Source organism: Idiotropiscis lumnitzeri, unplaced genomic scaffold (assembly GCF_059441095.1).
Source record: "Idiotropiscis lumnitzeri isolate Australia: NSW breed Sydney's pygmy pipehorse unplaced genomic scaffold, RoL_Ilum_1.0 HiC_scaffold_411, whole genome shotgun sequence".
Lineage (NCBI taxonomy): Eukaryota > Metazoa > Chordata > Actinopteri > Syngnathiformes > Syngnathidae > Idiotropiscis > Idiotropiscis lumnitzeri.
The window spans coordinates 523-12,772 of record NW_028283948.1 but is presented as its reverse complement, the minus strand read 5'-3'; the positions used below and the strand labels follow the sequence as shown (position 1 = coordinate 12,772).

The 12,250-nt window shown below is 39.6% G+C and overlaps 1 long non-coding RNA gene across 2 annotated transcripts; it reads right to left on the bottom strand.

Moving 5' to 3' along the window:
• Nucleotides 1-458: 458 nt before the first annotated feature.
• Nucleotides 459-7,286, bottom strand: LOC148314139 (uncharacterized). Of its 2 annotated transcripts, none has more exons than XR_015841944.1 (7): nucleotides 7,145-7,286; nucleotides 6,371-6,490; nucleotides 5,637-5,771; nucleotides 4,198-4,386; nucleotides 1,808-1,903; nucleotides 693-909; nucleotides 459-588 (listed from the first exon to the last, which is right to left on the bottom strand). It is a non-coding gene; the product is annotated as an uncharacterized LOC148314139 (long non-coding RNA). The 2 variants fall into 2 exon arrangements; XR_015841943.1 differs by having other exon boundaries at nucleotides 693-845.
• Between the last annotated feature and the right edge of the window lie 4,964 nt (nucleotides 7,287-12,250).

The following is a 12,250-nucleotide window of genomic DNA, read 5'->3' as shown; positions in this document are numbered from 1 at the left end:
GTTTATACAAATATAACGATTAAAAAGTAGCTGATTAGAGTTTTAATTTTGTATTCATTAATCTGTAATAAAAATGGACATATTTTGGTTAATAAAATTAACAAGAAATAAAAGTAAAGGGTGTTCTAATACTTTTTTCAAGATTGTCCTAACATACATTTAATGTTTACAGTATATGTCTTCGGAAGAAGCGCAGCATTAGATTTTTTTTTTTGTTCTCTCTCTTTGACTTCTGAATTTGAATTTCTGTCACAGATGTGCTTGAATTCTATTTTGGATGATTTGTGTTAAACTGCACAAATATTTGAAGAGCCATAGAATTCAAGAATCACACCAGTGCTGCTACTCCTCCGAACGGGTGAACGCCCTTGATTAACAACCTGCGTTGAGGTGGCTTTTGAGATTCGTGGTGTGGGAGAAAAATCTCTGAAGGCATTCTTAGACTTCAAGAGAGGGTCCACAATTTTCAAAGATTCACTTCCGTCTGAATCAGAGGCCTCACTTGTATCCGGAATATATTCATCTCCACTGTCATCTGAGTTGGAGTAATAATGCTTATCCATTCCAAAGTCAGCCTGTTTTTTTAATCTAAAAAACAACAACAACGAAATATAAAGGATAGAAGGCAGGAGACCAATAAAATATATGCAATTTGCTTGTAAGATTCCCTGAAATCTATATGGGTTGTTTACCTGTATACTTTTGGTCCTCCTGAGCCTTGGGATAGTAATATGGTCTGGGTCTGAGGCGCAAAGTTCAGGGGCAGGATTTGACAATGATTCGTCAGAATCTGTGTCGTTATTCCAAGGAAGATTCAGCCCATATTTTTTGTCCAAGGGAGGAGACTGGGTTGCATCAGAGTCCAAGAGAAAATTGAGAACCCATTAAATACTTAATCCCCAGAGGAATCTGCACAGAAAAAGGTCTTAATTCTATTTGAAAAAAAAAAAAAAAACTAAAATATTGATGAATGATATGACAAAATAATGTAATAACAAAATTAATTGACCGTAACAAAAAGCTCCCGGGAGGAAAACTACATTAAATGTTTTTTTAACAGGGCAGTGAAAATATTGGAAAATAAAAACGATAATAAATAAAATAATATAAAAAAAGAATTCAATGTGTATCGATGGACCCATATGAAATACTTATATCGCTATGTACTTATCAGCCATATCGCCCAGCCCAATATGTAACTGCAACTTCAAAACCTCGGGCCATAACAGGATTGTAACATGGGATGCATATCTTCATTCCTAAATTTGTAGATCCCGAGGAGGCTGCTCAATGGTCCTGGTAATCTAAACCTCAACCAATTCGGTCACAGCCAATGTTCTCCATCCTTGTTAAGAAGTTTTGAAATGATTTAATAGATATACTATTGCAAACTATACCAGAATTTTAGACATTTTAAACTTTTGATCACAATTTTACCTATTTTCTAAAAATCTGAAGAATCCACATGCCAAATCACCTGCTGTAGACACATAGGTTCTGTTCTGACAGATAATTCAGTTACAGGTTGTGTACTTAAAGCCAATAAGAGGGCAATGCAGCAGTCGACAACCTGACGAAAGCTTAAGTCTCCCAATGAGAGAACTGTAGTGGCTGGTAGGTTCTTAGATTGTAACATAGTAAAGACATATACTAGGCATAACTGTATATCATATGATGATGAGGGAAAATATTATTAGCTACGATTTATGTCCAGATATATTAGAAAACTTGTCCAACCAGCACAGGTCTATCTAACTGTAATTTTAACATCTCAAGACACGACAGGATGACCACATGATACGCATACCTCCTTTTCAGAGTCTGTCAAAACTTGAGAAGGCTGCTTCGATGTTCTGGTGGCATCAACCTCAGCCGATTCAGTCATTGTCGGTTGTCCTCCATCCTAATGAACAAGTTGAATATTAATTTAATGAATTAAAAAAAGAAAATGGATCAGAATTTTACACATTTTAGGCTTTGGCCACCCAAAACAAAAACTAACAAGTTCACGAATGAAACAAAACCAATTACTTTAGCGCATGACAATTAATCTTCAGTAGAGATATGTTGTGACTGATATTTCAGTCACAGGTTGTCTTTTGAACGCCACCAGGGGCGCAATGGAGCACAGGACAGCCAAAAGTCTTCTTGTCGGACACCTGTAGTGGCTGGTAGGTTCTAAGATTATAACATAGTAAAGGCACATACAACTCCTAACTGTATTTCATATGATAATGAAGGAAAAGATGATTAGCTATGATTTATGTCAACAATAAAAATGGCTCTACGGGGTCCCCACAAACACAAACCTGACAGTTGGGTGTCAGATGGCCAACATACCTGACACGCAATTCAACTCAACTGGACCCCACAACACAAGAAAAAGCTGAGTGAGCCTCAAACCAGACATACACATTCACTGACAAATATCCTGTGACACCAGATATATTAGAAGTCTTGTCTAATCAGCACACGTCTATCTAACTGCAATTTTAACATCTCGAGACACGACAGGATGAGTACACGATACGCATACCTCCATTTCTGAGTCTGTAAAGCCTGGAGGAGGCTGCTTCGATGTTTTAGTAGCATCATAAATTTATTGAATTAATTATATTTGAGGTTGGATTAGATTTTTACACATTTTAAGCCTTAGCCACCCAAAACAAAACATAAGCTCATGAATGAAATAAAACTAATTAATTTCGCCCATGCCAATTAATCTTCTGTAGACACGTGTTGTGACCAGTGTTGTTTTTGGCAGGCATTTTAGATTTTGTCCAAGTCATTTGGACAAAGTGCTGATTTGTTTACATCACATTTAGTCATCCCAATTCGTTATAGTTTTAGTCCAGTTTTAGTCAACGAAAACTAAAAAAAGGGTTTTAGTCCAGTTTTAATCGACGGAAACGCAAAAAAAGTTTTACCCTAGTTTTCGTCAATTTATTCACAAAGGTTTTAGTCCAAGCGGCACGGTGGCCCAACTGGTTAGCAGGATGGCCTCACAATATTGAGGTCGTAGGTACGATTCTGGCTCCGGCCTTCCTGCGTGGGTTTCCTCTGGGTAATTCGGTTTCCTCCCATATTCTTAAAACATGCATGGCAAGTTGCTTGGACACTCTAATTGCCCCTAGGCATGAGTGTGAGCGTGGATGGTTGTTCGTCTATGTATGCCCTGCGATTGGCTGGACACCAATTCAAGGGTGTACCTCGCCTACTGCCGAAGACAGCTGGGATCGGCTCCAACACCCCCCGCGACCCTAGTGAGGAGAAGCGGTACAGATAACGGATGGATGGATGGATGGGTTTAAGTCCATTTGAGTTAAAACAAGGCATTCAAGGTTTCCACCCAATAACAAAGACTTTTGGATGGACTACAAAGGATTCTTCATTACAAACAGAAAAAAGTGGCAACAGTGGAATCAATGCTCACTGCTCCAAAATAAGCAGAGAAGCAAAACATTTTGTTGGGCAACTGTCGTGGCTTTATTTCACTAAAAGCAACATAAAATAATTTATGAACCACATGCTAACAATTTTGTCTCGTCAACGAAAAAAATTCATGTACATCACGTCATGTTTTCGTCATAAAAGAACCTCGTTTAGCTTGTCATCGTCATTAAAAAAGGGGCGTTAACGAAGTATTTTCGTCATAGTCATCAGTGACGAAAACAACACTGGTTGTGACTGATATTTCAGTCCCAGGTTGTCTCCTGAACACCACCAATTGGGCAAGGGGGCGCAGGAAAGCCTGGGGTCTTCTATTTTTACAGTATAGAAAGGCTAAATATCAAATTGAAACAGTGTTTTATATCATGAATATACAGGGTTGGTGCTGGTTCTGGTAGGGAAACCACAACATAAAGATGTCCTTAATTAGTCCCACAATGGGGATATTTGCAATATGGCATATGATGGCCTAACAGGGCCACCGCCCAGAAAAGAGTAACGCAGAACTTTGTAATACTGTCACTCCCTGACCAGTTCGTTGTTCCTGAAGAGCCAAACTTTGACTCAGACCCACAAATTTGAATTACAGATAGTGGACAATGGAGAACTCCCCCAGTCAGTCAGCATGTTCAACTTCCATAGAAACCTCAACATACATTTATTAGATTGCCAAACTAATTGGAAACTACATCACCAGAACACCACAAGTGGGCTCTGTTATTGTACTTAAAGATGCATCTTACAAACCTGTGTTCTCCAAGGCCAGCTGGTCCATAGTCTTAAGTTATTTCTTCGCCAACATCAATGTCTCGGAGCGCAAACAGACAGAGGTGTGGTCTGTCCTCTGTTGTCTTCTTCTTCATTTTACAGTTGGGGTGCATGTGGTCATCATTAACCAGTCTTCCCAGACTGCCATCTTCTTGAGCGGCATCAACACTTAAAATAGATTTAAAAAAAAAAAAAAAAATTATTCAATCAATGTCAGAAATTAATCTTTGAGACAATCTTGTGTACACAAAACATAAAAATAGGAAATCCACAATTTTTAAATCTTCTAAATCAAATCATACAATAAATTTCTATTGGAATCAGGCCCTATTAACAGCTTGTCTTTGAGACTTCATGGTCTATATTTTCATTTGTACAGATTCAACGCATGAATAAAAGTAATTACCGTATTTTCGCAGTCATAAGCAAACAAAGCGCCCTGTCAGTCGATGCGTCCATTAAATGGACAAAGTACCACTCACGTCCATCAGCCCTTGTCATCAACGAGCTGTTGGAAGTGCATGTTAGCACACCCTGCTGGGCAAAGAGTGAGTTGTCCATGCTTACAATCGACCGTGACAAATACACCATCTGACTATAATGTTTGGGTGATGGTGTTGGAAAAAGCTGGACAAAGGGCAGCTGTCCACAATGTTTTAGTCTGTCTTATCATTTATGTTATTGCAAGCAAGAAACGTCCCAGGTTTAGACAACAGACAAAAAGTCCAAAGCATAACAGCACATCTCTTTAAACAGCCATGCAAATCTCTCTAAACAGCTATGGGATTGTGGGTCTCTGCTCCCAGAATGCATTGCTTGAATTAGCTAAGGCTGAGTGGCTTTTGTATTATTTTCATTTTTTTTGGGTATATTGATGGCATGAGAGATACATGTTTGTGTTAATCTTATTTCTATGTTTCATTGTTTGCTTGTATGATGAGTTTTTTATTTTTTTTTGAAACCGTGACTCTAAGGAGTGTGGTGAGCAGCCAAGTCCCTCCCCTGACGTTGCTTTGTAGGCTATTGCCAATGCACCTAATATTGGCCTGAGCCATTGTCAGCTATTGTCAATAGAGACTTGGCGTCTGCTGCAACAATGGGGTGATTGCTCATGTTATTGGGGCATAGTAGGCTGCTATCGGCTGTGTCAGTGTGGGCAGCTCTGCCAAGTTCATGCTATGCTAACAGCAGCTGTGCTATTGTCTTGTCAGGCGGTGCGTCCAGTATATGTTACAAAGACAGAAATAGCGGCCTCAACAGGTGTTGCGCCCTTTGACACGGCGCGTCTTTTGGGTGCGAAAATACGGTATACATTTTTGCTTAGAGAATGATTTTTCCCCTAACACTTATGGGATGAGTATGTGTTTATTTTTTTAAATAAAAACAAAAATAAGATAACATCTCAATCTTTGCCTCACCTCCAAAAAGACAGTGCCTCTTCCATCCATCTTCCTGCGTTGAGATTTATCAGAATCTATCAATTTTCCTCTGTACTCCATAATAAAGAATAAAGTCGTCTTTCCTGAAAGGGGCCTTGGTAAATACTCCTCGACCTAGTTAACAGGGAAATCAAGATAGCTTCGTCATATTTTTAAGCACACAAATAAGGAGTCATCATATTCATTTGGGCCACTATACTAATGTAGGGTGGTTTGAAACATTGCTTCTTGTGAGGGATAGAGCAGAGCCCTTCTTTATGATTTTAAAGGAACAGACCAGCCAAAATTCATTTTCCAGCATTGCATTAGCCAGTATGTATTAGGACTGAAAGTACAAATGTCAATGGCACCTGGTTACGTAAAAAAAAAACTTTAAGATTATTTAGTTTCATAACAATGACATACACTGTATACACAGTCATATTGGATCGCGTCACGTGATCTCTGTGACGTATAACGTGCTTTACACTAGACTATCAATATCGGACTTGTTCACCGGTCTATTGTGGTATAAAAATGCCGGAGGGCGTCATCAAGTACAGCCTTAATTTAGATCGAACTCCTACCATCAGGTTTCACGCTCACTGAAATAACTTGAAACTGACAAAGAAAAGGTCAAGACACTCTTAATGTAAAATAACCACTTAAAAAACGATGTCAGCTTGGTTATCAGAAAACAATAATATATCTTAGCAAAAGCGTTAACATCATACCTTTAAATGAGTTTATATACTTCGCTTCTAACTCTGCAGTCTTGTCCAGACCCTTGACTGCATGTTCAATAGTATCCTGCTTTGGGGACTTCCTGCATCTCAGGGAAGGCATTGTTTATTCTATAAAGAAAAAAGACAGTTTTGTGTTGAGAATTATTAATACTATAGGCTAAATGGAGTTTTAACAATATCAGTGTAAGAAAAATAAATTATAAATTAAAAAAATATCAATCCCTCCATCCCAATTAACGATTTCAAACATAATAGTTTATATTGAAGTTTAAACAACAGACAGATTTATGCAGTGTGACTACAAAAATCTTACCAAAATTGCATTCACAGTAACCTTTGCTTTAAGAATCATGTAATTAACCAGTGAACATCGTGTCTTACACAAAAATTAATGACAGAAATTATCATGGTACTTGCATTCTGTTGTTCTATAACAAAAGTGCAAGCTGTTAGCTCCGCAAAGCTAACGCAACAAGCTAGCGTCCCTCGTGCTCACATTCAATGCAAACCTGACCACCGGATGAAAATACGCGTCGGTTTAGTTCTTTAAATGAGTAAAAGCACCATGACGTTTTATAATTATTCAATGCTTAACTGGAGCTCGTCAATTATGTCGATGTAGGAGCACATGTTTGCTAGGCCAGTGTTGTAGGCCCACATCCATGGTGCTACTTTGTATAGTGTTTTCCACACAACTATCTCTAACCATGAACAAATGCACTGGAGGCATGTTTTGAATAAAAACAAACGAAAAACACTTACCTCTCCGTTTCAACAGCAGTTCGAACTTCGAAGTGGTGATATTCTCCAGCGTTAAGCACCAGCTCGAACTGCGAATAGGTCAAATTCAACAGCGTCTTTTTTCTGTCTTAATAAGGACGCGATGAGAGGAGGAGCGCTTGCCTTTTCGTCAGCACGCCCCGCGCGGGTGGTGCTGCTTTATCACTCTCTATCTGTGCCCGCCCGCCGGCATGTCGATAGAAAAATAATATTCCTTCAAACATTACTTTCATCTTCTTAACGTTTTGTAGTGAATTTAACAGGTTCATCACTTTTTTCAAATACACCAATGGAAAACAGGTCTTAATTGAGGAAACATACAAAGAGCGTCTCACAAACACCTTATGATGAGCAATGTAATTTGATCACGTTTTTTGTCACTGCCTGGACGTCGGTTCACTGGCCTGGTGGCAGTGGCTTGTAGACACTGTCACTGAGTGGGAACGGATCTCAAGGTGGGTCAAACTAACCCAAGCAGTGGATCGGTCCGTTTTTTAAATTTATTAATTTTTTTATTTTATGTATTTATTTATTATTTAATACAAGGGCTTCGGCTCACTACCAGTGGGCGGGACCAAAGAATTTGGGTTTCCTTTGAGCTAGGAGGCAGTCAAAGGCAGTCCAATCCCCGGCAACATAAAGCGCCTAGCTCTGGGGACATGGAATGTCATTTCTCTGGTAGGGAATGAACCCGAGCTGGTGTGTGACTAGACCAGTGGTTCTCAATTATTTCCTGTCATGCCCCCCCTACCAAGAAGAAAACAATTCGCACCCCCCCCACCACAATTTTTTTTTACATTTCGTACTAATGTACATGTTCTTTGCATATTAATGTTAGATTGTCAATAAAATATCTTACCTTAACAAAGCTAAATTGATAAAAAAAAATATCATTTTGAGAACGACTATTGTGAGGATCTCGAAACTCAGTACTCTGTGGTGCTAATATTGATGAGATGATAAATATGTTGAAGCCACAGAACAAAAAGATTAGATATTGTTTGGAAATTAATGACGTACATAACAAAGGAATATCAGCCTTGATTGGAGTACATTACTGCATTTAAATTTTTAATAAAAATGAAACAATTATTGATGTTATGACCACTATGAAGAATTTAAAAAAACAATATATAGGGATAATTATAGTTTTCATTTTGTTATGTTTAGTCTGTTCATGTTGCATTATTTTTATGACAAAGATGATGGTTAATCGTAGGTTTGTTGCCCAAATGTACCGTTACAACCTGATTAATGTTGAGAATGACGAACTCAAACTGGACACTAAAACGTAAAAACACATGGACTTCTTGCCCCTGTCCACACACGTGCACACACACACACACACCATACACGAAGATCCGGGAGGTAAGGACGGCTGTCCTCTCCTACAACGAGGCAAGGGCCTCCACCAAGTCACCCCAGGGACAAGTTTTATTCCCTGATGGTCATCAAATTATGAGGATCTCATTCTACGCCGGAAGGGAGGAGGGGAATTTTTCCCTAATGTGAGGTTTTCGCTCCTCCACTGATGATCACACTGTTGTATGATTTCATTATGATGATCTGTCTTAAAGCCGTAAGGACATGATTTTTAAATCCACAACAGGGGGGAAATGTAAGATGGGCTGAGGATAGGTAATCAGTTTGTGTATTCATAATCATGTTTTTATACACTCATTAATGTTTAACACACACAGAGACACTTACTTGTTATTTTAACACACACACACACAGACACCGTATCCTGAAGATGTGTTTAGTTAAACTGACCTTGGGTTATGATTTTCTGCCTGCTGGAGTCCCTGGTGATTAGTTATTGATGCTTTAGTTAAACTGACCTTTATACCGTGAGTTATTGATGTTTTCTGTCTCTTGGTGATTAGTTGTTGATGCTTTTCTGTCTTCTGGTGATTAGTTATTGATGAGTTAGTTTCAATAAAAAGGCAGAACGGAGGGTGAGAGTCAGAGGGTGTGCGGGATTGAACTGGCAAGACGGCTGTTTCGCCTCCTGGCTCCCTCTCCCATTCTGAATGGCACAAAACGAAAACTTTAGTAAGTTATTTCAGTCTAAAAAAGGCGTCAGGGCATTTTTAAACCGGACAGTAAGTCGTCACTGTCTTGGTTCCTTTTTGTGCCTTGACCCATCCCGGAATTATTGAAAGGATGCAGTCCTATTTACAGGCCCCAGTGACACCCCAGGTTTCTGTTGTTTGTACGAGGGCGCTTAATAGGTACTGCTATTCACAATCGTCTTAGGCTGTTTCTTTGCAGAAGTTTATGGACAATGTGTAGTGCTGTAGGATGCAGTCTAGAGCATTCTTGACATTGAAGCTTTTGTTTCCAGCAACTGCTAATGCGACCGTGCATCAAACATGCAAAACACAGACCCTTGCTCCTCAAGAAGTCAATCTTATCCTTGTGATGCTTTCTCCTAAATTCCTTACAAATTGTGAGACTGTTGCTCTCCATTACAATTAGCACATGGTTTGGCAATAGCATCCACTGAAACAGGTTCTGCCTTTGGCGTGGTGGTTTTGTTGTTTTCCATCTTGGCGGTGTTGGAATTTATCTTTAAATCAATGTTAGAATTTAATTTTAAACCAATGCAAACTCAAATTAATAATCTGACTCCAATTTGTGACTTTACCCAACTCTCACTCATCCAACAATATGCGCGCTCGTTCTGCAATAGAAAGGTATCAGGAAGCCGGCATTTTCACACACGAGTGGATTTATTCCTAACACACAAATCTACAACTTGAGTTTGGGTCCCTCTCAATACAGCTCTCTCTGTCTTCGCTGTTCAGCATTAATTTATAGACACAATATGCAAATGACACAGAGACAAAGGCATCCTGGCATGATTCTATTGGCTATGTGTATGCTGCAGTTAACTTTAGCTTGCTTCTCTTGGTCTTTCTTCAAGTGGTGGCCCCTCCTGCTTGTGGCTGAAGGGTCCAGTTTCTTGTGCATCCCTTCCCCCTCGAGGTATCTGTCTGCGCCAGGCACCGACCTAAAACCTCCCAAACCTCACATTCTTTCACTTTCTTTTTCCAACTTCACCAGCCACACACACAGCATTCCACAGAATAACAGTGACACAAGATGCAGGACATCGAATAAAACTAGCCAGGTTTAAACTCTTCCACTCCTTTAGCGGGCACAATGACTGTTGTGAAGACTTTCTTTGATTTTGGTGTTTCTGTGTGTTGTGATTTTGTTTTCTGTTTTATAGAATCTTTCGTGCTTGTCAACAAAGTCAACAAAATCCTTAAACTTCACTCTTCTATTTGTTCTTTCTTGGAGATTGCAGGCAAATTTTCTCCAAGATTCTATAAGTCTGTATGGAAGTTTGTTTGCCAATGCCTTTATATTAGCCATGTTGTCCAAGTCCTCCATGTAATTAACATCTGCCATTATGTTCAAACAGCCCATAAGGAATAATGTGAAAGACTGAAGTGCAACACCATCTTCAGACTTGATTGTTGGCCAATCCATGGCTTCCTTTAAATATGCTTCTGCTATCATGAAGTCATCACCATAAAACTCCTTCAAGATTTGTTTTGCTTTGGTATATCCTGTCAGAGGTTCCATATGGATGCAGCTCTTCACCAACTCATGTGGTTGTTCACTAGTATACTGCAGCTAAAATTGAAGATGATCACGGTTATCACTTGTACGGCCTTCAATCCCATGTTCAATGGCACCTATACAGGTTTTATAATGCAGAGGGTCGCCTTTAAACGTAGGAATGGAAAGTTCGGGAAGTAGCGATGCTTTTTGACTCTTTGCTAAGTATTCTGCGACACTGGCTTGCTGTGAGATTGCTTGGCAAAGGCCATCAAGCACATGTCCCTGTTGTTCTCTACTTTCTGTCTGATGTGGAAATCTAGCCATTGGAATAGTCGAAGTGGGAGCATTTCAGGTCAACACTGCTTGTTGCTCTGATAGGCTGTGATGGTAATTGAATGTTTTTCCTTGTTTAAATTGTAACACACTCATCAGGAATGTGGATACCATCCTCCTGGGTATTTTCATATCTTCTCAAGACATCCAATTTAGCATCAGACTCAGGGAGTGCCGTTTGCATTGCATGCATTTGCTTCTTTGCCTTAATTGCAGCTTCTTCTTGCTCAAGTGCCAACCTTTGTTGTAAATCAGCAGCCTTTGCCTTTAAACATGCTCGTTCCATTTGAGCCTTTAATTTAATTGAAGACGTTGACAGAAGTGAGCTTCTGTCTGTTAGATTCTTTACTTCTACTTCTATGGGTGTAGTTAGTTGATGCAGATCTACTATCATCAGGTGATATTTGTTTATTGCATCCTTCCTCTGCACGTTTCAAAACGTCCTTCTTCCATTGCTCACATTTCCATTAATTAAATTTTTTGGATCAAACCAGTTATTTTGGTCATCGGCAAAATCCTCTTCAGTCTTTAAATTTTGCACACCGGAATTGAGGTCCACAAATTCTTGCTCCATGCCGCTAAAGCAAACACGAAGCTCAGTTTTTTACAGCGTCAACATTTGCATCATCCTCCATCAATTGTTCAATTTGACGTTGCATGGAGGTCAATTGAGCAAATTTGCACCTGCGTGCCTGCATCCGTTTAGGCTTGTGATCTTCTACAGCTTTTCTCAGTCATTTTTAATGTCCGCTTTCCACTGTCTTGTTCCTCCATGTCAATCCACAATCAAGCAAACAAAAACGTCAAACTGACTGTAGCGTCTCAATTTGTAGGTCAGCTGAATGACGATCAAAGTTTTAAGCAGTTTACTCACGCACCTGTTACGTGCACGTCCTTGTTAACTCGCGATGCTTGTCAAGTATGGACGCATGCTAACAGCTAGCAGCTCATTGTCCCGACTGGAAAGTTGCTCCTTAGCTGTGATGTGCCTAGGGTTACACTATCTATCATTAACAAACACAGCCAGCCCTCCTCTTTCCTCTTTCCAGTGTCCTGTCCGCAAGTAGTATTTGGAAGCAGTCAAATTCCACGACGGTGTCCGGCGTTAGGTCTGTTAGCCATGAATCCGTGAACATCAGCAAGCTAGCTCATTGGAAGTTCCTCTCGTGCCACGTCCAT